Source organism: Caloenas nicobarica, chromosome 6, assembly GCF_036013445.1.
Source record: "Caloenas nicobarica isolate bCalNic1 chromosome 6, bCalNic1.hap1, whole genome shotgun sequence".
NCBI classification, from domain to species: domain Eukaryota; kingdom Metazoa; phylum Chordata; class Aves; order Columbiformes; family Columbidae; genus Caloenas; species Caloenas nicobarica.
The window spans coordinates 10,312,298-10,339,007 of NC_088250.1; the positions used below are offsets into that span (position 1 = coordinate 10,312,298).

The window sequence follows — 26,710 nt, forward strand, 5'->3', positions numbered from 1 at the left end:
ATTATCTAATGATTTGCTCGCTGGTTAATGACAGTGGCCAGGAGAAATGGATACAGGCCTTCCAGAGCGCGGGCGGTTTTTGTGGGGAGATGCAAGAGTGCTGTAATGCCTGTGCCTAATCGAGCCACACGAAAGAACGTTTCTGTTCTGACACACACACACGAAAAGGCTGCAAAAGAAGAGTTATCTGGACTGAATTTTTCTAACTCATGAGCAGAATTTAATGTTTGGGACTTCATTGACTAATGCACAAAGCAATTGGAGTAATGAAAAACTACTCTTTGTCAAGCGAGAATACAGGAGGCATTAATGGAAAAGCTAATTTATTTACTCTTTTATGGAGAGAACATGCTTTGCCCAAGTTCAAAACTGACTGGGCAGCTATTGATGAGTTTTCCTGTGAGCAAAATGGCTAATGAAAGCACTGACGCTCTCCCCATGTTTCTCTTTTGAGACTTTAAAATGCATCTTCACTGTATGGCTTTAAAAGAAGGGCTCACAAGTGTTCAGTGAGCACTTGTCACTGTTGCCATGTGGTAAAATCTTGGATTTTTCAAGTCTCTTCTGCTAGAAATAGCTTGTTTCAAAGCATTAAATGACAAAACAGCGGAAGGTGTTAGGTGATTATTGGCCCCATCCTGGCTGTCCCTGTCCTTCCCTGGTCCTGCCCTCTGCAGTCTGCGCTCTCCTGAACCTCCTCTGCACGTCAGCTACACCTGTGGCTCACTCCAGCAGGATCTCTGCTCCACTACTTAGGGGCAAAAGAAAATTTGCTCATTTTTCCTCTATTTGACAGGATAGAGTAATTGCTCTAATTTACTGTGGCCTATATCTCAAGCAGTTCTGATACCGTTACATATTTATGGATCCCCATCTGAAGTCTCACTCCTGATGTGCAGTTTGGGAGCAGTTTGGTTCATAATTCCTGATTTTAGGTCCTTGTAAAATTTTGTTATGACCCATTTAACATCCATGTGTGGAAATACCAGGTGAGTTGTGTACTCCAGCTGGCTAAACCCAGCTCCATCGTCCCCTCTAAGAGCTGTGCCCATAACCTGGTTACAATAGGCTGATTGCCTGAGGACAGTAATGCTTTGTGTAACTGGCAGTGTAAAATCAGAGTATAAATCATGAGTTTTCCTGAAGCTTGATTGAGGATCTGTGGGTCCATTCTTCTCTTTGGCACAAATCTGTTCCGAGGTTTTAAGCTGCAGCTTTTGTGCCAAGCCATTAAATGGAAGATATTGGGGACCCTTTTGTGTAAGAGAGGGGAAATGCTGTTTGGATGATGGAAGGAGAGGAGGGAAGGAGCTGACATTGGGACAGTTCATGGTCAGTGCTCTCCTTCCCTGCCCTAAGGAGTGAAGATTTGAATCCTCACCTGATTCCCTGCATCCACCTTCTTTTAGACTTGCTATATCACATCCATGAGCTCTTGTTGCTTATAAAGGTTAAGAAGTTCTGTACATGACAACAAGGATATAGCAGTCTATGTTAAAAGGTATCGGTTTCGTACAAAGACAGAGAGCTCTTTGAGTAAAGATCTTGAAATTCCAGCAATCCTCTCTCTGAAATCAGTGGGCGATTTGCCTGAAAATACTTTAGGCTGTGGTCCTGTAAAATTCATCTCCCCCTGTACAAACTCCCACAACCACATACAGAAAACGAATGCCAGCTGAACAGTATTCACATACACATAAAAGTAGGCTGAAATGACACCCGTGCCCACAGTCTAAACTATGTTAATCCCACAGACATTTTTGGTGGAACCGTATCAGACTAACCCTTGATGAATTTGTGCAGACCTCTGCAGGAGGCTGCCCACACTGGAAAGCCACACTCGAGTTTGCTGTGGGGAAAGTCTGTCCCACTCCCACATGCCGTGCGGTGCCAGACAGCTGGCTGCACTGAAGGAATCAGTAAAAAAAGTGTGTGAACATATCAATATAAAACATACCGATGTAATTTTAATAATGCTGTGCTTCTATTGGCCTATTAAAACCAAAATTGCAACGTGAACTAACAGGCATCACTTTTGGTGATGGCCCTTAAAACCAATAGCAAATCTATGTTATTTTCAGTGCCTTTCTCATTCCACAGCTGTTATAAAAAGACCAAAGCAAGTCTCACCCACCCACATCCCCATCCCTTTTGCACTGCCAGGTGGAAAAGCCTGAGCCGCAATGTCTGCTGTACTGCAGTCTTCCTCGCGTTCAGCAGGGACGTTGTGCGTAGATACCAGCAGTAGGCATAAGATGATGATGTGTGCCGTCCTCCTGAGAGCAGCTGCAAGGCTGCTAATAAGCAGGTTAGCCTGGACTCACCTTTGGGTATCCCTGCGTGTGCCACTTCATTGCCACCCCGAGCTGAGATCAGAGCGCACCACATTTTACTCGTTGCTTGCCCGGATTGTTTTCATGCCACCTACCCAGAAGTGGGAAACCTCTCCATGTCTCTGTACCCTGAGTCCTGCACTTTCTGCAAAATATTTTTTTTAAAAAAGCCTTTTCTAAGAAGATATGTTTAGAGCTTTCTCATTTTGTTTTACACTTCACATCATGTTGTTATCGATGTCTTGTTCCATCATGTCATGTAGCATAATGTAAGAAGACAAGTGCAGTAAGGTGCTCACTGTGTAGGTGAAAAATCTGAAGAGATTGAGTTCTCTCCAACATATGGCTGAGCTTTATCATAGATTTTTTTTTTTTTTTTTAGTGCTTCACTTTTTTCAAAGGTCAGCCTGTCTGCAGGAAAGCGACATTTCTGTGAGAGATGCGTTCTAGTAGGCATGTACAGAAAAACTAAAATGCAGAGCAAACCAAATCAGCCCTGCCTGTGTTCTTGAGCAAATAAACCCAGCCTTGAACACCTCCAGGTCAGATCCCTGGTGTGACATGGGCTGCTGCAGAAAAGTCAGGATCTGCTTGGCATGCACTGAAACATTTCTCATCCAAGGGTCTCGGGTGTTATGCAAAATCCTCATGTGATAGAGAGGAAACGGGCTGAGATGAAATGTTTTGACTAAACATTTGGTGAAAGTGGGGCTCTAAAGTACCACTTCAGCTTCCTGGCTTCCAGACATTTGCTCACTAGACAGTCTCCAAAATGCATGTCTGAACTGGTCTCTTCTGAAAGGAAGGCTGTCCTTGTCTTTGATTGATTTTTCATGAGCTTTGTGCAGAGGGTGACTCATGTCCAAAACATGAGCACATCTGTTTACTACGGAGGCCTGTGTGTACTTCCCAGAAGGATGTTTTCTCTGTCTGTTTCCATGGATCTGGCAGAACTCGCTTTTATCTGTGGAAATGTTTGTTCAAAAGATGGAAGGGAGAAAGCAACCAGGGTGCATAACATTTTTTCCTTCTTTACACACTAGAACTTTGAGACCCCTTATCGTAGTTTTCTGCATTAAATCCAGTTTGGATGGAGACAAGCAACCTAGGAGATCTACAGATGCTGCACATAATTTCAGGGGTACTGTTGCAACAGGGGTCAGAGATTGTCCCCAGAGCAGGATGTCTCCCACAGCTTCATCTCCCTTGAAAACAGTGCTGGGTTTAAGCATGGGGACATAGGCAGTGCTCCAAGGAGTTGAGCTGATGGGCTTGGCTATTCCTTGGTTCTGGGAGAGGGAGTGTGACGGTGCGTTGTGCCCAAGGTAGGGACTCTTTGGACCTGCTTGTTCCTCTAGGGTTTAGCCACTGGTTTTAGTGTGTGGGGGGTCCAATGTTGGCTCTGAGAAAAAGCAGCGTGTTTCCTATAATTCTCCAGACCCTAGGGTTTGCATATGTATTGCTGTGACTTGTGGAAGTGCTGTGAGTGTTGAATGCCAAAGTAGCTAGCACAAGGTCCCAGTGGACCCCATGCACCATCCACTAGTGTTTCATAGAAATTTGATGTACGGTCACTGGCTCTTAGCAGTGACTGGCTGGAGGGCAATTCTGTTGAGGGTGTCCTGCTTTTGGAAATAAGGTGGATATTCCTCTGTGTTCTGACTTCTCACATGGCTTTCAGTGTGGTGGTTGAGCAGGCTGCCTGGTACGGCTTGCTCACCATTTAGTGGGGGCTTATGATCAGAGCAACCCAGCAAAATTGTCCTGTATCACCTGTTGTTGCCCATGAAGGTTTATTCTTAAGGAAAATTTCTGGTGGGGCTGTTAGTCTGGGGGTCGAATGCTGTCCCCTGCCACGCTCCTGAGAAAAGCCTGAGAGCAGCAACAGGAGCTGAAAGCCTCTGCTTTGAGGTGGCCTAGCCGATCAGCCTCAGTAGCTGTGTTTGTAAAGTGGTTCCTAATGAAGGAAAAAAACTGGAGAGCTATTTTCTAAGAATAAAATATTCCTTGATGTTTTTTTGAAAACTACTTTACGCTTTGCACAAATGATCACTTAGCATCTGGCAGGCTGGGGTTTTGCCATGTGTGGCAGAGGATACAGTTTGTGTAGTTGCAAGCAATTTACTCAAAAAGCTTTTGTCTAGTCCTGGAGCCCAGGAACTTGTTAATTTTGAGCAGTCATTTTCCACATTTAGCCCATTAGAGACACTATTTTTGGTGACCTAGTTTGAGCTCTTTAAAAAATAATCAAGCAGCATTTTTCAGATCTGATTTGTAATGGGTCTGTGGATTGGTTTTGCAACATGAAATGAAAGCTGGGAGGGAGTGGATAGAATCTGCTTTTTATCTGCCTGGTCCTTCGGAGCTAACATTCGCAATTGATTTTGGAAGGCCTCTAGGAAGGTTGATCTGACAAAGACTATGGCTTGGCTTCACCACTTCAAGGGTTATTGTTTGACCGAGCAATTGGAGCCAAAATGGGTCACCTTGCATTATGTACTGACTCTGCTGTGGCAGAGCTGGGATTAGGACTCAGACCTAATGATCCTGTTTCCGTGTTCCAGCTCGGCTGTGGGAAGTAGAACCATGCAGGAGAACTACTGCCCTCCGGCTTCTTGTGCCCGCAGGGAGGGCCCGGGCAGTCACAGCCCTTTAATTTTTGCAGGAGGTTAAGGATGCTTACAGCCGAGAGCCGCCCAGCCCCCAGCACCAGCTTCTGCAGGTGGGCAAGTGTGAGAAATTCTAGCAAAACCAAAGCAAAGCAAAGTACCTGAAAATAAAACCTCTGTTTCTAACTTTATGTATGTGGGTTGGTTTTGCGTTTTGTGGCAATGCAAAATTACATTCCTAAGTATCAGGTGGCCCGGAGCAGCATCACAGTGGTAACATACTGTTGTCATTTACCTGTCCTTCGTTTTTTCTGGATAGCTGTTCCCATGCTGTGGCCAGCAAGCTGCCTTGCTTGGGGAGCACTCTCTGACTTCAGGCTCCCTCCTGAGACCAGAGAGAAAAGCCTAGCAAAGCTGCCATTGCAATGAGAAGCACAGAGGGATCCTCTGCATCCCTAAGAAGAATGAACACCTTGGGAACTCCTTCACCCTTGGAAACTCCTTCAACAGGACACATGGAGAGGGAGAAATGGAGCCAAAACATGCAGAAGTACAGCAAAGGTTTGGAGCAGCTGTGAGACTCCTGCTCGGGCCGACCGGACCCGCCTGTTAGGGAGGTCAAAGTTGGTCCTTTGTCCCTCTTCATCCCTGCTCGAGGCCCAGCTTGTGTGGGGCTGACCCGCAGAGCACAACTCTGCTTGGACTTGGGAATTTCTCTGTGCCTGTTTTGTCAGTGTAAATACTCTTACAGTGGCCGGGAGTTGGCATAGAAGATCATATAATTCAATTGAGATCAGATTGTTTGTAATTAAAAATGTTTGGCCTATTAGAAATATGAGACTGCTATATTTAATTTAAATTTGATTTTTAAAAAAAAAAAAAGGAAATCAGTAATTCACCAGTTTCCATTGGCGTTTTTGTGTTTCTGTAGCTCAAAAGTATCTTGATCCAACCAGTGAGATATGGCTAATGTTCTAAATACTGTTTAATTTATTTTTTTAACTGAAAAAATATGTAAATGTCTGAGAAATTATACTTTGAAAAGTAACTACTGCAAATTAACAGCATTTCACATGGATCTTACTTTGCATTTTTAATACACATAACGCGTGTCCCAAATTACATGATTTGCATTATAAACCAGAATAGCTCCTGTGTCGCTGCTGCTGTCCAACAGTTGAATAACAAGGCTTTTCTTTCCAAACTGTATAAATACATATTTACCCAAATGATGTAATTTAGGGCTCTTTTATTTACATTTTTCTGGTCAGTCAATCACGCTGACATCTTTTATAGTCAATGCTTTTTAAACGTATCCACGTAAATCTAGCATTTGAGGAATGGAAGTGCCAGGCATACGCTGGAGGGAATCATTTCATTACTGCGCTGACATTTTGGCTCCAGTGTTGGCACATTCTCTGCTCTTGGCTTCCGTAAAATGTTGCCTTATCGTGTCGTGCCATCTTCAGCTGTGGTGGTTTTACCTTTTGCCGCTGGGCCCATGACATGGAGCATGGAGTTGGGGACACTGGTTCCTGGGCCCAGGCCTGTTCCAGCCTTTAATCTGCGGGAACTGGCACGTGTTTCATCAGGATGCAGGATTCTGAAAGCATCTGGCCACTGTCCCTCCACCACTCCAGAGCACGCTTAAGGCAGAGGCCTCTTGCCTTCAGAGTCTTCCTCCGCCTGGTCCTGCCTTGTTCCTCCAGCCTTCTGCTGTCTGAAGCATCTGGAAAAAGAGCTGAATGTTCTCCGTAGTATAATCATCACATCACCGTCAAAACTTTTAATTGTTCAAAGCCCCGACTTGGGTCATCCATATCAGTTTTCGTTAGTTTTATGGGATTGCAGATCCTCATTGTTCAAGGCGATTGGGTTTACAGGTTTAATATTCCTGCATCATTAGCGTGGTGTCCCCACTGCTTGAATTTCATTCCAAGCTGGAGGTCAAAATTGGAAATGATCTTGAGTCAGCTCATTCCAGTACGTGTTGGCTTCTGGCTTGAAAATGAGGCAGGAGAAGGTAAATGGGTGGATAAACTTGATGTTTCTTTAGTTCTGTCTCTGTTACCCAGTCCCTTTACAGACAGGTTTCTTAAGTATTCAGGGGTTGTGTGTACCTGTTACCCAGTCTCCTTCCCTTTTAACTTCCGTTGTCTGGTTTCAACCAAATTTGTCGGACAAGTGGAGCTTCCAATGACAGTGTGTGCCAGACAGGATTGGGAAAATGGTCATGGGGTGGGTGGCAGGAACTCAAGTCAGAGATTCGCTGCAGCTCAAGCTTTGCCACACTATTAGTCTCGAGAAGATTCCCCCAGCACGCAGTAGGGAAAGCCAGCAGCCGTGCTTTCTGCTGCTCACAAACCTGCTCCTCTGCCTCACCTCTGGCTCTTGAGCAGAGCCCTGCAGCCTCCCAAGCTCTCATTATCTGTCCTTGTGCCACCCATGGAAGAGGTTAGTTGTGGCAGATGAGGTAAGTGAGCAGGGCAGTTTAAATATCTCTCGCTTAAATGAAACAAACCCCAGAGAAGAGCAGGAGTTGTATGTTGCATCTTAGTACCTAATAAACAGGTATAGTATCTGCTGAAATTGGGAACGTGCAAGTTTAACTAAGAGTTGTCTGAATCTAAGAGCACTTGGGAGTTGAATGTAGCCATGTCCATGGTGACAGCATCACTGACAACATTTGCTTGAGTGTTGCTCTCTGCTTTGCTCTGTGTAGAGGGTCCCTGTGGTTTTGTACATGCCTAGCAAGTAAATGCTAGTAATTTCATGTTTCTGGCTCCTCAGACAGCCTGTCCTCATGGTTTCAGCTGTGTACTACCAGACTGTGGGGTGTTAGGGGGTGTGACTTGCAAACCCAGCCATGGGCAGCCCCGGTCCTAACTTTTAAGCTCGTAGGGCCGCATTAGAGCCAACGTTGTAGCTCTGTCTGCAGCTCATGAACTAATTTTCACTTACAAACATGTTTCAGGAGGAGGGGAAATGGCCAATGCCACAAAACTAGCCATAGCCGAAATGCCTGGGAGCTGAGGCTTTTCAGAGGGGGGGAAAAATATTATGTTAAATGATTGAAACAACAGCACTTTATGCTGTTCTAATAATACCTAGCCAAGTGAAAAATGTCCAATAACTGCTTGTGTTTACCTGGCTGTGCAGGACCTGTGCTGGTGCCGAGCAGCATCCAACACAGCCCCTTCAGCTCATGAAGGCTTGGGGATGAGAGCTGGTCGCTGCGTTGGCTGCTCAGGGAATTATTTCCCGTGCAGGAACCGTGGGCGGCAGGAGCTCTGGTGCGGCACCCGCTGAGCGCCGGTGCCTCGGGAGGGCTGGTGACAAGCAGCTGGTTTGTGTCGGCGAGCAGCCGCCTTTCTCCTGCATTGAGAGGGCTTCCCGAATGGAAGCCAATGCAATCCACTTTAGGGTTTGCCAGGAGCTGCCAGGCTGAGACTCAGGAGAGGTAAAGGAGGTAGCGAGGGAGTTGTGGTGGATCTGGCAGCAGGAGGTGAGGTGTGTGAGGCAGCCTCACGCTTGGGGATTGCCAGGGTCGCTGCCGACCTCACGGACATTCACCATTGACACAGCAGAGGATCGAAGCAGGTTTTACAGCACTTTTTCCCTGCTGATCGCCTGTATTAGGTAAAACAAGTGGATTCTCAGCTCACTCTCCCTAAGTATCAGGGTTATTTTTGAGAAATAGAAGCCATGTGCTGCTTCTAATCAACATTTTCATGACATCCTGTTCATTGCGCTGATCTCAGTATAGCACTGCAGACTGGAGGGATCTCACTCCCTGGCTCTTTCTCCATTTGCTACTTCGGTATTGCATTGGCATGACCTCCTCTTCCCCTTGTACCCCACTCCCTGAACCATGTTTCACACCTTGCCGTAGTTAAAGACATCTAGTAAAAGGCTGTGTACTGCATTTCATGCATATGCTGATGGCTGTGTCCTTCTGGAGTGTGTAATTAAATCCATAGCTGCCGAAGTGGAACCACACCGTGGAGTTACCGCTAGTTACATCCCTATTTTCAGGACAGTAGGAACCGTTCAAAATCTCTCATACTTTGTCCCCAGCCTGCATCTGTAACGTGGAGAGCAGGAGCTTATCTGCTGAGTGATGCACAGGAGAAGTGCAAAGGAGCAGAGCTGTCTCCGTAGCAACACACGTGCACCTCAGAAGTCATCTCTGAGTTGAGGAGAGGACGGGAATAGCAGCAGTGGGATACTGAGAATTGGGAATTGAAGACACATAACGTAAACAGCTCTTTTGCCAGCTGAAAACCCAGCAGGATGATGATAAAGTGCACAATGTTTATTGATATCTGAATGACTATTTGTTGCCAGAAAATGCATTTTAGAACTTAGCATAAACTCAGTTATCTGATTCTAGCACAGCTTAGTATTTATTAGGAAATATGTGGCTTTTTTATAGCTATTGTTCACCTTAGGGAGAAAATAAAAAAGGGAGAGAGCCATTTTATTTTAATAGCACTGACTTCCTAATCTAAGCACTCTGTACTAGCAGCTTTTTTACAGAGTGGAAAGAAATGGTGGATATTGCCATTTATCCTTTGTTATGGAGCACTATCACCTCTCTCTATCTCCATCAGCAGAGCCAGGCAATAATTTACTGCAGTGGACACTGAGGGATATCAGCTCCCAAGCTGCTCCAGTTCAGGTAGTTTGTCATCACGAGCTTTCAGGAAGGTAAATAAGTTGATTAAGGGGGAAGATGTGTCATGTCAGCATTTTTGCCCACCTAGAAGGCAGCGCTCTTTTCCTCCCTCCGTATCCTACCCCTGTCTCTCTTGTGCTGAGTTTTCTTGTGTACATAAATAGCTTTGATAACAAGTTACTTTCTTAGCTGCGCCTCAGAAATATGAAGTGTTATATATGGAAGTATAAATGATGCTGATTGGGCAAGTGCCATGGTTTGAGGAGAAAAGTTCAATCAGAACATGAAGAGCAGGAAGAATCTTTGGGTGCCCCATGCACAATCAGCCCTTTAGCAGCTGCCAGAGACTCCTACTAATCCTTGGAAATGCAGGACCTAGGAAAGGCCGTCAGTAACTGTAAAAGTTGCAGACGCATGCCTGGTGTAAAACTGTCTTTCTAGAGTGTGTGTTCACACATGCTAAACCTCCTCTGACAGTTTCCACATTCTGTAGTTCGTCTCGAAAAATTCATAAACACGATGAATAAGGTAAGTGTTGGGAGCCAAGGAGCAGGGAGCAATTCAGCACCCCGATCATCTACTGCTGTCGCATGATTCTTGGTGATTAGGATGTTTAGAGAACTGAGTGCCTTGCAGTAATTTTTAGATCTGGTCGTACTGTAGTTAGGCTCTGAACAAGTCATCAAGGCAGAGCTTGTGGCTCTGATAATTTATGAATGCATCGACCCATAGCAAAACTTCATCATCCCTCCTGATCTGCTTCAGGTGGAACCTGTTTGGGTATGACCCACCACAAAGCACCGTGCCATGCTGTGATTAAGTTTTAGTTTTCAGGGCAATAGTTCTTCTCCAGCACTAGGTAAGTCAGATTCTGGAGGTGGGAGATGTGGGATGCTCCATGCCTTAAGCCAGGGCTGCCATCTAGACTCATTCAAGGATTACACTAAGAATTTCTTCCTAATAAAGCAGGAAATGTGACAAGAAAGGACTAAACCCAAACGTCTGCACCATGGCAGTCTTCTGAGACATTTGCCTCCAGAATACAAGCCAACTAGAGTTTTGCATGAAGCGTAGCTTCAGAGAAAGGTATCAGAAACTTTTTCTTCTGACTAAATCATTTTCACTTCAAAATGCTGTTAGCTTGGAAAGGATGATGATGGAGTTTGACATGCTTACATCACCCAGGGAGGACATCCTGAGGGAGAAAAGAACACATTTCCACCTGTGTTATGACAGCAGCAGCTACGTGTGTTATGTACTTTGCGGAGCTGGGACAGGTCCATGACTTGCATGGTTTGGAGCACATCCTTAAAGACAGAATTCAGAGAGCATGTAAGCACATGCTTTAGCTTACAGTGACAACCTCAGCTGAAGTCCCCTGGTCTTAGTGTGTTTTTTTGTCCTCTTGCCTGAGCTGAGACCAAGCCTCTGCCAGGGAGGACAGACATCATCGTGAGAGAGCTGGCTACAGCTGTGGTAAGCACAGCAAAGCCTCTGGGGACACCAAAGGGAGTTCCTGATCTTATGCTGCAGTTCAGGAGCTCCTCAGGTCAGCCCTGAGCCCCATGTGCTTTTCCGAAAGGAAAATATCTCCCCTTTCTTGACGTGTCATGTAATTGCTAATATTGAAATACACATGCAGTGTTGTCGGTACAGTTGAAGTTAATCCCAGTACAACTTTCCTAGAAGGAAAATACCTGCTGTGAGGAGCCGCGCAAGCAGGCAAACCTCTTTGTCCATCCACCCGTTCTGCAGCCCTCCCCTCTGCGGGCACACATACGTACGCACCTGCAATCCTATCAGCAGCTCTAACCAGTCCCGTTCCTCAGGTGTCCTGCAGTGCCGAAAGCGATGATTTGTTGGTGAAGATAAGAGTGGAGGAATATTTTCACTTTCATGAAAGGAGATAGCACGTAGATAATTAATTAAAACTATTGGGAGTTCCTTTGAAGCAGGCTGTGATTAAACATAAGGATTTCTTGTGGAACAATTAGGTAAATTTGGCCTCGGGTATCTCCCAGGCACTTCTTGGCCCCTGCGGGGCGAATGATGAAATTCTGGTTTAGAGCAATGCTTTGTTAGAGTTTTATCTGTTTTAATTGATTCAGCTTTAGTTATAAATCTCATCAAGAACAGCCAAAGCAAAGGACGCATGTTAATTTGTAAATGTCCTGTGAGTTAACTTTGACTCCAGCAGAAAAGGAAAATGCAGTTGTTGGAAATACCAGAATGTGAAGTGACAATGAGCCTCCAGTGCCTTCCAGATCCTTGTCTCTCATCTGTGTCTTCACTTTAATATTTGCAGTGAGAGTGGCAAAGGCTGTGACAGTGAAGTTTCTCCAGCGGACATAATCCCTTCGCCCATAATGCTGTGTGGAGAGCCAGGGACTCAGTTCTTTGTTCCCTGAAGTTTTCTGCAAATTTGGTCACTTGGGCATTGGAGTCCTACATAGATATTTGTACCATTTAGGTAATATTCTGGCAAGTCAAAGCTGCTGGAGTGCCAGGGCTGTAATTATCTCTTTAGACAGAGAGTGCCTGCTGATTTTTAGCTGCTGGTGAGACAGATTAAGCTTAGTCTTTCGGCTTTTTGTGAGCCGAGCCTGTCCCGTCCCAACAGATGGGATGAGGATGAGTTAACTCTGAACACGACACGCGCCCTGGCTCAACAGATGAGATCAGGTGTGAGTTAACTCTGGGTTAATTCTGTGCGGTTATGTGAAGTGAATGACAGACAATCACTCCAGGGGTCCAATTCAATTATGAGTACGTGTTGGAATACTAGTTACAGCAAATAGTGGCTTGGCAAAAGTATTTTATGATATCACAGAACTTATTAATACATTAACAGCAAAAGTCCTTCTACGAGCAATGGATTGGCAACCACTAGTAGCTATAATATAAAACTTAACAAGAATCCAACAGCAGAGCTTAAGACGATGCTATTCTTATATGTTCAAAAGGAAAAGAGAGAAAGAGAGTGGTAGAGAGGGAAGGAAAACTAAGGTATAAGAGAGAGAAAGAGAGTAATATATCACCACTCATGGAAGGAGAGGCAAAGAAATAAGGATATAGAAAAAAGGAGAGAAGGGAAGAGCAGAGAGAAAGGAAGAAAGAAAAGGGTGAGGGATCCAGCCACTCTTATGGCTCCACAGTGTGGATGACGAGACTTGTATGATGATGTGTGGCCTCCAGTGTCCCGCGGCGAGGATGCTGGGGTTTGTAGTTCAGGAGCGCAGCATCCTCAGGTGTCTGCTCCGGTTCCCGCGGCGAGGATGGTGGGCAGAAGGTCCTCAGGGTGGTGGGTTCCCCACCAGTGCTGTTTTAGATAAGCTTTTCTATAGCTCTCCGAGTAGAGGAAAGTCTGGGGGGAAGGAGTGATTGCGAAAGATCGACAAGTCTCGGGCCATGTCGAAGGGTCTCAGCTTTTCCCCTTTGTGTGCCAAGCTGGGCATATCAGAAGATGGAGCTGTGTGCCCTCCAGCACATCCCCCACCTCTAGTATGGGCCAGCCCGCTGGGGCTGTGGCTCGTTAGCTTGTCGTTGATATGTTAATCGCAGTTCACCCTAAACTGGATGTGTCATCTCCTGCTACAATGTTTGAGGCATGATTCCTTTTAGCTTTTGACAATCCTGGGGCTGGAGGAACTAGTTTTGCCACAATATTTCAGTCACGATCCTTATCAATACACAACAGTCTCCAATGTGAATTGTTGGAAAGACAAGATGGAAAAGCCAATGAACCTTCCCCAGAAATGGCAGGATTGCTGGGATCTGTAGTACAGGGTGTGCAGACGTTATCATTGGCCCTGCTTTAATGAGTACTTCGAAATAAATGCTTATGTGGAACAGCAACTTTTCAGCTATTTTCATTGACCTGAAAAGATCACAGCCGGTTTTCTGTAAGTACTGATAATTTGTGTTTTACTGTGACTTTATTTCAGTTAAGAATTCCATTATGGAGCATAAGGACATCATTTGATACAGACCTTTCCCTTTTCTAGAAAGCTTATAGCCTAAATGGACAAGAGAGGAAAAAAAAAAATGTGGTGATTTTATGAAGACAAAGGAAAATTTGCTAAACCCACTCTTATAGATGAGGAACAGAGAAGCAGAGAAACAAACTACTGGACTGGTGTAAAGGAGTAGAGAGCCTCTACAAGAAGAAAATAGAAGAGCTGAGTTTAGCTTCTTTAGTAGTAGCAGAACAAAACCTCAAGTGGTGTATTAATTCTTTGGTTCTGAGAAGGTGTGGGCAGGTGACTGTTCCCTTCTTTTTCATGCTCTGGTTTAATAGAAGCCAAAGCCCAAAGCTCTTGCAGTGCCAGGCCTTTAACATTCACACTGGCACATGTAATTAAGGTCTGTGAGGGTTGCATCCTGAACAGAATTCATCCCTTGGTTTGTAATGCTTTAATTTAGTATTGAGTATTCATGGACTGTCAGGGTCAAATAAGGATAGGAAAGTACTGTAACAGACTTTGGCAAAGTAGGATGTGAAAGTATTCAGCTGAAAGGTCAGCCATCCGTGGAAACCCATCAGGAAAAATACTGTAAATATCTTCCTGCATCTGTGAGTCTGAGAGCCGAACATTAGCCGCTCCTGCCCCTGGCGTGTGGGACTTCCAGACAGCAAAGTGCAATGTGAGCAAGCTCGTGTACTCAACACACACACAATATTTCAAATCATCAGACAACCAAGGGTGCCAGTGTTTGACTGGTTATATAGGTGCATATACAAGCTTTTCCAAATGTTGAAGCATGTGAGGTGTGCTCTGCACATAACTAGTCCATCATATCTCATGAGTTTAAGGGACAGAAAAGGCTGGTTTTGGGACATCCTGGAAATATCTGTGTAAGGTGGTTGTACGACTAAATGATTTTTTGGAGCATGCCCTGACAAATTAAGGACATAATTCAAAGCCCGTGAAATGACGTTTATTGACTTCAAAGGATCAGGGCTTATACTGTCCAACTTAATGCTCACAAATGTATTCAATAAATTAAATTATTGAATTCATTCCATAAAACTGAATGGATTTTTTCATTCAGTAAGGTGTTTTTGATGCCTGAAAGGTGTTTGGTGCATCTGGTAGGGAGTTCTCAGGTTGGGAAGCCTGGGTGAGGCAACAAGGGCAAACACAGCTCTTGGCCAGTGGGACCATGCAGAAAGTAACTGGAATTCAGAGCATCTGGGAATAATGAGCTATGAGAAATCAAAGTGTCTCTTCCGTCTAGAAATTATTGGGTAAACAGGCTGTGGAGCAATATGGAGAGAATAGTTGTTTGGCTGCAACATCTGGAAACGTGTGGTACTTTAGGAAATAGCATGTATGGACACGGGGTCTGGTGCTGCATATACTATGTGCTCCATCTCCAGGAGTACAATACTCCTGACCTGCCATCTTCTGTTTTCCCAGTTCACTCTCAAAAGCACTGATTGCTGCAAGTAGCAGAGAGTTGGCTAAAAAGAAAAAAGTTCTTTGGAGCCAGAAATGCCTGCTACTTTAACCTGATAATTATACCTGCTGATTGAGCCCTGAAGTCAGGCTGGGTGCTGTGAGAATGAGAACTGCTTTTGCTTAACTGAGAAAAAACTGTCATTTTAGCCAGGATTTTTCTCTTGTCTCACAGCAGCGTGCAATTCAGTGAGACCACTACCTAAGGTTTGCATTTTTAGACACCCAAAATATCTGAAGACAAGAAATTCTGCAGGAATACAAACGTGTGCACTTTGTTGTTGTTTTGCATATGTATATTTGTAAACAGATATAAAAACTATATATACACATACATACACACACACACACATCCATGCTGTGCAGAAGCTCTGAAATTTCTGAAAACTACAGAGTGGCAAAACTTAATTCTGCAAAATCCTCAGGCACTTTTTAGAGTTAAATTAATACTGGTATAATTAAAATGGTAATACTATTTGTTAAAAAAAAGAAGAGTATTTAAATAATTCATTTTCCTGTTGGTTATGTGGAGTGTGCTTAGGTTCAGCAATTATATGCTAAGTAAAAGCAACCTCTCCTGTAACGATTTCATGATAATCTGACCTTTGTGGTCCTAGCTCAGAGCAGCTGGCACATTTCGTATACTTTACAGACTGTAAAGTAATTAATATCTATGAAATACCACTGCTGGCTTTCTGATGTAGTCGGGTCCTTGGGCGCTCCCTTTTCTCTCTCTCTCTTGCCATCTTTTCTTTCCTTGTGTCCCTGAATATTGAAAGATGGACACATTTTCAAGGCTATTACCAAACCAACTTTTGGCAGAGAAAGCCCTTGTTGGAAGAGACATCTTGGGGCTTGGATGACCACTCTGCGCCCTGGGCCCTCTTCCCAATGGGGGATACACCCCAGTGTGGTCAGCGAGGTTAAGGAGAGGCAGTAGTGTAGAATTTCAGTCCACTCAGCCCAGACTTGGCTGTTTCTGTGGTTTTTGGACACAGCCCGGCTCACTCAGGTGCAGCGCTCCATGTCTCGGGGGTCACGAGTGGATGGTGAGTTTTTGGGGGTCTGGCCACTGGACCCCTCCTGCTGAAGCGCACATCCCAGCTGAGGGATGCACTAGTGAGTACCCTCTGTTTAGGGGTTCAGAAGACATAATTCAATATCTGCCATGCTTAATTTAATTTAATATTAGGTACAATAACAGCTCATGAAAAGCTGTCTTTCAGGGAAAGGTAATAAGGGTATTAATAAAAACAGGTGAGGAGAGAGGCCTTTTTTTATATTGCTGCATTATTTTATCATTGTCAATCAGCTGGAAACTCCTTTGAGATTATTCCTGTATAGTTAATAACATTGTTTCTGTGATGACTTTAATGATTGAACCTCTCTTCCATCCTTATCTCTGACAATAACCACTCTGCTTTTTCTCCTTCAACAAGCTATTGTGTGTGGTTCAGTACATTAAGGAACATTATTAAATATAGAGGTTTCCTCTAATTAAGCCATTCACAAAAGATTGCTTGTCCAATCATTTACCAGTGATAAGTATTGAAGGAAATTATATCTTGTACAAAGTATTACACTTTTCCTGCCATGCTTCCCCAAAAAAAAAGAACAAAACGATGTAAAAATAAAGCAGTAAGATTGCAAACTCAAGCACTCGGAAATTAGATAATGCCAGAATGACAGCTGCCTGAATCTGCCTTGTGTTAGGAAAGACATATTTTGTCCTTCTCTGCTCCTGGTCACAAGCAGTTCCCCTCTGCTCTCTGATCTCTTGCCCTGTTCCCCATCTTTTCCTTTGATAAAATTGCCATTTCTTCTGGAGTCTTAATTCTTAAACTTTTTAGAATTTTTACGTCAAGAATATTTACATGTTGTTTGTGAATCTTGAGGGAGTCAAAATTTGTTTCAATAATTGTATGTAGGAACAATGATATATTTAAGGTGTCTGGTTGTTCTACACATGACTTTTAAAAGCTCCCATCTCCTGTAAGACTGCGTGTCTTGCTCGGTTCAAGAACCAGACAGAAAATGTAATGAGTGGGAGAAGTTTTCAATGTGCTCTCTTGAAGAAAAGTAGTGGAATTAATGCAGACAAAAATCTTATCTCATGGTTAGTTCAGTCACTGCAAATTAGAGGCTGTTTTCCTTGTTGGTGGCACCCTGAATAATCTAAAAATCTGGATTTTATGTGTCCCTCCTAAGGAATACCTCTGGATTTGAAAACCAGTTGCATTTATAAATTGCTCACATCTTAGAAACTATGGATCTATTCTTGCAGGAGGCTTTAACAACCTATGAAAAACCGAACAACAGAGCTATTCTCCAGCTTCTAGATAAAACCACAGCTTTAAAAACAAGAAGCCTCTTCACTTTTTATCTTAATAGAAATAAACCTAATCAAAAGCGAACGATTAATGAATCTCTCCAAGGTTTCTATTCTTGAAGAGATTAGATTTATAAAGGCAGACACAGTTTCAGTAGGTGGGTGTGATGTTGAGCTCAGCTCATGCATTTGTATATGCTCAGCTAGAAATAAGATTTGCTACAATCCAGTATTTGGATGAAGATTCTCCTCTTCAATGAAACCAGGCAGTCAACAGCTCCTCCAATATTCACTAATGTACGTGTGTAAAAATGCCCTAGAGTGCTAATAAAGTAATTTCCTCCCAGGAAATGCATTTAAAATACTCATTAAAAAGTGGTTGTTGCACATATGAAACAAACTGAAAGTATGGTTTTAAGAAAGTATTTTCTGGGAAAGAAAAGCAAAGCTCTCCAAAAAGAAGCTAACTGCTTTTTCAGAATTGGACAGCCAGCCATTTGTTTCTTTAAAAAAAAAAAAAACCACACCAAAAAAACAAAACCAAAAGCTCAGGCTGAGGTTGTTTAGCTGAAATTTGGCAAGGTTAACACATTTTCACTGTCTGTAGTCAGTCCCTGTGTTCAGAAATAGAAACAGCATTTTGCATTCAGGAGTGGCCTGACACCTTCACCTGCAGTTTGAACAGAAAAATATAAAAGTCCTGTTGTTCAGCTCCACCTCTGTACCCGATCTTAGGGAAGTTTAATTCATTCTGCATCACTCCAAGGAGTGGGAATCATGCCAGCCAAGGGCTCCCATTACTTCCACAGTAGACTACGGATAAATTTTAATAAACATGTTTAATTTATCTGGCTAACTATAGACTTGCCAGTAATTCATACCAACTAACCTGGCTGTGTACTAGGAAAAAAAAATAAATCTTAATGTATGATGTACGAAACCTGTCACTCATCAGATATGAAATGAACAAACAAAACCTCCTTCTACTGTTAAATGCCCACAAAACAATCTTAGGATTTTCGCAGCCAGCTCGTTTACAGCGGTGTGCAATTCTGCAGACCCTGTTACAGCCCACACTCCATTTGTCATGTGTATTCTTCCATTTGACTTATTGATCAGACACTTGGCCTTTCTTAACCATGGTGGGAAAGACATCCTGTTTTCATCTCTCCTTTTTGTTCCCTGAATAGAACTTCACCCACTTGCTGTCTCAGGCTGTGTGTAAGCTGGAGAAGCCAGGAGTGCTGCTGAGCTGGGACAGACTGTGAGCTCCTGTCCTGCTCCTCCTCTTCCATTTCCTTTCCTTGGGCAGGAGAATCGGGCATGGATGGGTTCCCTGGTCTGCTCCAACCACTTCTGTGATATGGAGGACTAAGCAGCCTCCAAAGACTTAGTTCAGCTTAGACGGAAATGTCATGTGGATTTAGGGTGTCACAAATAAGAGCAACAATGAGGAACCGAATGCTTTTTTCTTTTTAGAGGACATCTTATTTTGTCAAAATAAGATGTCTACTGCCACTTCAGGATGCCTGTGGCAGTGCAGTTGGTACTTTGTGTAAATATGACCATCAAATATTGTGCAGTGAAGGTAACAACTGGGGTCAAGGCTCCTTGCGTTGCTAGAAAAGCATCTCTGCTCCAAGGACTAGACATTCCAGCTACGAAACAGAAACATCAGTGCAGATAGTGGATGTGGACATCCCAATGCAGCACCTGTGCTGCCCCTCCACAGTTTCAGGCATTGGTTTGATAAGACAGCCCTTGCTTTGTCTTTCCTGGTGAAAGTGTCCCAAGACCCCTGAATGTGCTTACGGCAACTCGTAGGCTTTGGGCGTCTGAGGGAAATTGATGCAAGGCAGTGTATTTTCCAATGGTTATGACTTTCCTAAAATCCTTCCAGAGTGCTGATATTATTTTGTTTATGAAGTAGCAGTTTGTGCAATCTTATGTTGCCTGGGAAGTACTCATGATTTACTTGATTGAAGCTTCCAAATGCAGAGAAAGCAAAAGGCATCAGTCTCTCCCCCTGGAAATTCTGTAACTGGGCAGTTGTAAGCTGATGTGCTTTGAGTTTCTGCAAAATGCAGCTACTACTAAACAGTCCAAATGGTAAAGCATTTTGTAACAGCACAATGCTCTCAGTTTAGTCTTTCTGATCTAATTTATGACTAAGTTTTCCCTTGGGAGATGATAGAGTAATCTCTCCTGGAAACCACTCTGCAAATGTGTTGAAGGCAAATCAGATATTACAGATATAATGTCAAAATTCCTACAGACTTGCTAAATATGTAGTCATCCATAGCTTTCCTCCAGACAGAAAGATGTTAGCCGTGAAGACTGGGTTGCTACAGACTAGAGACTTTGTCTAGGTCATAATGCTCCTCAACATAAACAGCTTAGAATTTATCGTGTGCACTCAGGCAGCCTGTGTTCCTGAAAGTCAGACGCTTCCTAAGCAGGTACACAAACAGAGGAATTATGTTTTATACAGAAAACGTTGGGAAGACTCTCAGATATTGATGTAAGCCTGATCAGTTTCTCTATTCATGTGATATTTTTAACTGAAAAGTAGGCATAGACACATGGTCCAGGCTGACACCTGAGCTTAAGTCTAGCTCAGTTGACAGCAAGAATACTTGGATATGCCTTTAGCAACTGCTTCAAAATTTGAAAGCAAAAGGGTTTTATTTTTGATCCTGTTATTTACCTGTTATTTGTATGTAATGTTCCCATTCCTACATTATTTTATTGTTTTTTATTATTATTATTCTATTTTTCACTTCCCACTATTTTTTTCCCAGCAATACTTTGCAAAATTAGTCAAGATACACATTTCAAAAGCTCCCCACGCTTTTGTCCATCACCATCGCTTATGTGTTATTAATGAGGCTTCCTTTCCAAATGCCAGATATGGGCATTGATCTGCAGTTTAATGGATTCTAGACTGGCATTTGTTTTGCCTCCAAGACCTCCCTAGACCCTTCTGTAATGTGTATTAGCTCAGACTCAGCCTAACTTGCCTCATGCATGCAACAGTGTGATTTCTACATCAAACTCTGTGAATATATAACTACACAGCTAATCCTTCTGTTTTAATGTATGAAAAGTCCCACTCTTGGAATAACAAAATGTAAAGATAACAATTGAGAAAACAGAAGTTTAGTTCAGCAGTTCCCAAGGTAGGTTCTATAAATTATGTGGCAAAACCTCCACTTACGAATTTCCAACAGCTTTAACAAAAGATGCATCTAACTGACTGCTACCTTGAATTTGAGGAAATCGAATGCTGTGTTCAATCCATTGACCTGCTGCTCAGGATATTATTAATATTTCGTAAGCATGTCACCAAAGAAGACTAGATGCCTGTGAGGACAAGAGTATGATTTAAAGTTTCTACCAGCTGTATTAAATACTGAATCACCATTCGATTCTGCAGTCATGCAGCAGCATAAGGCTCCTCAGGTACAGCTCCTAACAAAATTACAACCAAGCCCTTCCTTTGCCTTTAATACATCTTAAAGCAAACTGAAAGACTACCAGAAGTTCCTCTCTTTTTTTTTTTTTTTTTTTTTTTTTTGGTAACAGATTTGAATCTAACCTCAACTTTAGTGTTTTGGACAATAAATTCTCTGCAGCTGCCAAGGCAACTCTAGTTATGATACACTGCTTGCTTCTGGATCAGGCACCAGAAAAATGTTTTTCACAAACTGTGTTCTGATATTCATCAGTGTGCTCAAACTTGAGGGATTTTTGTTGAAGCTTGTACAGCGTATCTGAAAAACTGCTGGTGCTCAGAAGGGCTTAACATCACAATTTCACAAGTGCCGAGGTAATTGAAAGATGCACAGTGTGGAGGGAAACAAGATGCGAGCTTGTCGTGGAATGAAATTCCTTACATGCGTGCTTTGTGTTAGCATTGACATTGTGTCTAGATGGAGCGTCCTCTTAGGCATGAGAAATGTCAGTATGTACTACGTATTTCTCATGGTTATGGATGGGGCTTTGAGAGAAGCCAGCAACAGCCATGCACCCGAATCCTGTAAATACATCTGCTGAACTTCTTTGAAAAATCTCAGTTTATCATCTCATTAAAAATTCATAACCATCAATGAGCAATGCATGGAAGAGCTAATAGAGCTCCATAAATTGCAATAGGCCAGCTATTTCCACATTTTGGATATTAGCATTTCCCTTAGAGTTAGCATTGCAAATGCTGTAGCTGCTTAGAGGCCCCTTCAGGGTTATCCAGTAAACACTAATTTTTTAATTGTGACAATGGAAGATGTATTGCATAGCATGGGTGAATAAGTATCAAAAAATAATGAAAATGAATTGATGGTGTTTTAGGTTACCAGCACACTCACAAACATGGCCAATTGGATTTTATGATAGTAGATATTATGATTGCCATGAGAACTCGTTTATAAGCTAAGCAAGTGTTGTCTTTGCAGTATTGTGTTTTTTTCCTTTTAGTAAAAACAGGAAACAAATGTGACCAGTTCGGTGTTGCACAGTTCTAACCAGATATAAGTGTGTATCTTTTAACTGATCAGAAAGCAAAGTGTGAAATGCTCTATTCAAGTCAACTCGGGATGTGAAAAGTTTCTGAAAGAGATGATGTGGTGGTACCTCTTCATGTTTGTTATTTTAATCATGACTTCACTGTGGCATGTTAACCTCTGTTAAGGTGCAAAAAAAGGATGATGCACTTAGTAAATATTTTTCCCTTTGTATCACTTAGAGATCTGATTATTTAGGATTTAATGTAGCACGACAAGGCACAGAGTTCACGTTGGAGGGTCAGCCCAGCACCTTCCATCAGAGTCAGGAGATGTCTGTTATCTGCTGGCAGCTGAGCCACGCGAGGAGCCTTGCCATTGCCTTGTGAAATGGATATCCCCTGAAAATAGAAATTACTGTAGTTGCAACAGATGGGATGAGAAGTGTCCACTTATTCCCTACATATATCTAATTTAAAGTTCTTTGCCCTTTCTACTTCCCTCCTCATGGTAGAAGAAGAAACAACCCCTTCCCTATGGAAACCCCTGTGCCTCCCCAAACTTTTCCCAGTAGCTGCCTTTCTTTGGCTTCCCTTGGGAACCAGAGCACCTTTTTCTCACTGCAAACGAAAAGCAAAGGCTTTTGTCTTTGGCTCTGGAGTGAATATACTGAATATACATTTCTTATGCTTTTTTTGTGGGTGTGTGTGTTTGTGAATTAAACACACTCATTTATCAGGTGATCCTCCTGCAGTTGCGTTTATTGGCACTTTCGAAATGAGATCAAAGCAGACTCGAAGCATATGTAGCTTTTATGGAAAAGGACAAAATTAACCTAAAAAATAATTAATTGGGGCTCCGACTCCCGTGCTGGGGACACGTGTCCGGTCAGATGAGGCTGCAAGGACTTTACTGACATCAGGTTCAGTGACTGGATAAATAATGCATCTGCAGCTGAAATAAAACCCCACAAACCAGCTCACTTCAGTGCCTTAGCCACAGTCTAATCTTCCCCAATAGATGTTAAGAACATGTGGTAGTGTTTATGAGAAACATCAGCTTCCTTAATCGTTCATTGATCTGTTGTTCTGGACAGAATGATGAAGTTTACGCTGTTATTTTGCTCTGTTTCACTCAGATTCGTTTGATTTCAGTCGAAGGACGATTTAAGATGGCAAGGAACAATCTTGCCTTTTACTCCCATCTGACAGGATAATTCTGGCTTTGCTCTTGTGACCCTAAAATGCTTTACCCCTGCTCAGCTAATACTAGTTGTAATTAAGGGAATGGGTTGTCTGGAGCTCGTTTTTACAGTTCATCACCTGAAAAAGAACCTCTGAAAATAACACGTTATTTTTGGCATCATTTTGGGACCCCGTCTTTCTGCTCGGCCCAGCACAGCTGAGGGGAGCAGCGGCCGCCATGTTGCGGTGGCCCTCTGAGGCACAGCAGCCACCCGGGCCAGGGCCGCACAAGGAGTTTCAGGATCTGCAGCCTTCGCTGAGTCTGTTGTCATTGAAGAGTGACGTGTTTTTAGGTTTAAAAGCAAAAAATTGGCTGTGTCAGGAAAAGTAGAGGCTGGTAGGGGGCTGGTTTATATAGTCTGCCGTGCTTGTTTTTGAGGTGCAGGGCAGCGCTGGGCCTTAGGGACAGCACGAATACTCATCTCCCACCCGAACATGAAAGTAGATGGTAAATATATCAGACTTGGATCCTGTGGCTTGGCATGTTTTTAAAGCAGCTCATGATGCTTTAGTTTTATAAAAGATTAATTTCTTTTTTTTTTTTTTTCTTCCCCCACTCCTTTCCTGCTAGAAGCATTCTCTTTGTCATTTCAGGATCTGACACCTAACAGGCTGAGTCAGGGGAGCAGACACCTTTGGTTCTTAAATGCTCAGAGGTGTCTCCTCATCTGCTTTTGAACAACCAGGCACCTGCTCGGGGTGTTTCAGCCCATTCATTGTTCAAATCTACACACTTGTTCCTGCTGCTGTACCAGACAGCTTTGGGGAGCCAAAATGCATTTACCGAAGTAGCTGGAGTGCTACAGTAGCCTGAGTCTGCTGCTGCCTCACTCAATTGCTTCTTCACATGACAGGTCATGTCTCAAGAGCTGGAAAGGTGACAAGGAAAGGCAAGAACACACTGGCCAGGAATTCCCAGTCAAAATAACGCCGTAAGGGGGGCAGGAGGGAGTCCTGTAAAGTCACAGTGGTTAGTGAGCAAGACTGGAGGTTGCTGGAGTTCATTTGGTTTTCCCCATTGGAAATTTGCAGCTTTAAGTCTGCTGGCAATTAATCTGCCTCTTTCTATTCCAGTTGTAGATTATGAAACAAAATGCATCCTTGTCTCCTTTTTTCTTTCCTGAGGGATGGACTCATAAGATGTTTTTTTGCAAGGACCTCCAGCCCTAGCAGGAGAATGAAACTAGGAGATGGCACTCGGACTAGCATTGCTGTGAGTCACTACACCTTCTTGGTGGAACACAGGTTAATGCTGAAGCATAAGCAGCTCAAGCAGAGCATTAGGATACCTGAGGTTATACCCAAGTTCAGGATACCTGATCAGGAAGGTTTTCAGCCTTGTATGCAAAAGATGAGAAGTTCAAATCACGCCTAACCTTGGCACAAGTTGCAGAGGAGGGGATCAGGCTGGCTGATCCTGTCTGGTGTGAGGATTTGTGAGTCTGCGTGAAAGCCAACAGGCGTCTTTGCAGTGACTCCAACAGGGCTTGGAGCGAGCTCCAAACCGGCAGGTGTCCATTTTCAGTAAGAATCATGTCAAAACTTGCAGTGACTGGCAAAGTGACAGCAGCCAAGGCCTGAGCTGCCTGCTGCACTCTCAGTACATTTTTTCAAGCTGGACCAGTCAGAAAACACACTGTCCTGCAAAACATGTTATTGCTCTGCCTTTTTCATTCAAATTTGAATTAAAAAAAAAAAAAAGAAACAAAACAAATTGATATAACAGACTAACAGACCACTAGATTTGGTCAGTCAGAACATTGCTATGTTCTAGTAAATTAGAAACCCTTTGGTTCTTTTCATAATTTTGTTTTGCAAGGATTAACATGGCAGTTTCTCCAGCAAATAAATAGTTGTTGCAATATGATGGAAGCCATGGGACTGGAAAGGACCCTCGGTTTATCAAAATACTTTCCATAATTTGTCATTTCAGTCAGATAAACCAAGCAAAGAAAGTACAGGGCTTTTGGGGTAGTTCACAGATATCAACAACAAAACTTTGTCCTTTTCTCTCTCTCTCTTTTTTTTTTTTTTTTTTTAAACTTTGGGATGTAGATTTGCTGCTAGGGGTGTGTGCTTAATTTCAGTGCCATGCTGAATTAAGGCCCTTTCAGATGGACTTGCTGTTTGTCAGTAAATAAGACATTGTCTAAAAATAGAAAATGTGGTTATAAGTGACAACAATTGGCAGGGAGGACTTGGTTACATGCAGTTTTGGAACTGCTTTTAATTTTTTTCAACTCAATTCCAAGTTAAACATCCCTTTAAATGAATTAGAGCAATTACAGTATCCCTAGAATATCAGTGGAGAAAATGAAGCCATGAGTATAATTTTAATATTTCCTAAATTCTGAAGAAAGGCTAAAAAAGCCAGGTTAAGGAAATTTTTGCATACAGTGAAAACCATATTCCTGACCAAACTGGCTAAGCCGAAATGTCTGGAAGTAAAGAGCTATGATGAAAGTGCTGGAAAGCTTCTGATTATAATGGAATCAGTGTCCCAGGGTATAATGCAGCTCTACATTTGATATTGAGCTACTGAACCGTACTTCTCAACCCAGCTCAACTCACTGGGTTCTCGTCAAAGTCCCGTAATGACACTGTGCTCTGTTTAGATGCCAAGCAAGTCTTGAAATAGCTCCAGAGCTTTTTCAGCAGATTCAGCTGAGAACAGACATTTGACTTTAGAAGGACAGATAGTGCCTGGAGTTTGTGGCATATAAATCCTTCCTTATGGATACTGCCACACTTGTTAATAGTCTTATGAACTTTTATAAACCTAATTAAAAGGCTCTTGCATACCTGTGTATGAAATCAAAGCAAAAGCCTGTCCTTTGGGCTGCAAATCCATGTTGCCTTTCTTTATTAGATACATACACAACAAATTTAATTTGATGCCTGCTATTGTTTGCCTGTTTGTTTTTATTACAATATTGATTGTAGTCCCCATCATGTTAGTTATAGTCTGTGCACGTTACTCTAAGCAGAATTTTTTCCTTCTGTGTATTGTTTAAGGTATTGACTTTGCCAAAGGGAAGAAAAAAGTGCATGCAGCCACTTAAGCACACAAGTAGTTATATCAATTTCTGTCCATTAAATATACATACACACATAAATATACATGCACACAGTGGTTGCAGGCTGCTGCAGGCATGGAAGTAGGTGAGATTTGAAAACTCTATTTGAGAGACCCTTTTCAATGTAAAGATTCTGTTTCTGGGAGCAGCTCTGGGCAGGAGCTTCCCTCAGCCTGTGTGGGGATGGTGGGGCTCTATGTGAGTGTTGAAATGACACTTTCCGAAGGCATTCGCAGATTTCTAGGCCATTTATTTAAATTCCTTAGAATGAACATTGTTTTCTAAAAGACCGTACTTTAAGGTCTTTTTTTCTTTCTAAAAACATCTTAGTTCTGTTAATATTTTGAACTTTGAAAAATTGTTTCTAGTTATTGGGTTTTGGGGTGTTTTTTCCTTTACAACCCAGGCAGTCAGTTCCTGAGTATGAGCAGGAGGGTTACTGAGTAGTTCACCTAAAGCAAACAAAGGTGTCAGCCAACCCA

The 26,710-nt window shown here is 42.9% G+C and overlaps 1 protein-coding gene across 9 annotated transcripts in view; it reads left to right on the forward strand.

Moving 5' to 3' along the window:
- The window catches only part of ERBB4 (erb-b2 receptor tyrosine kinase 4), a 617,927-nt gene that overhangs the window by 297,395 nt on the left and 293,822 nt on the right, over positions 1–26,710 (forward strand). The gene's annotated exons all lie outside the window — the stretch shown is intronic.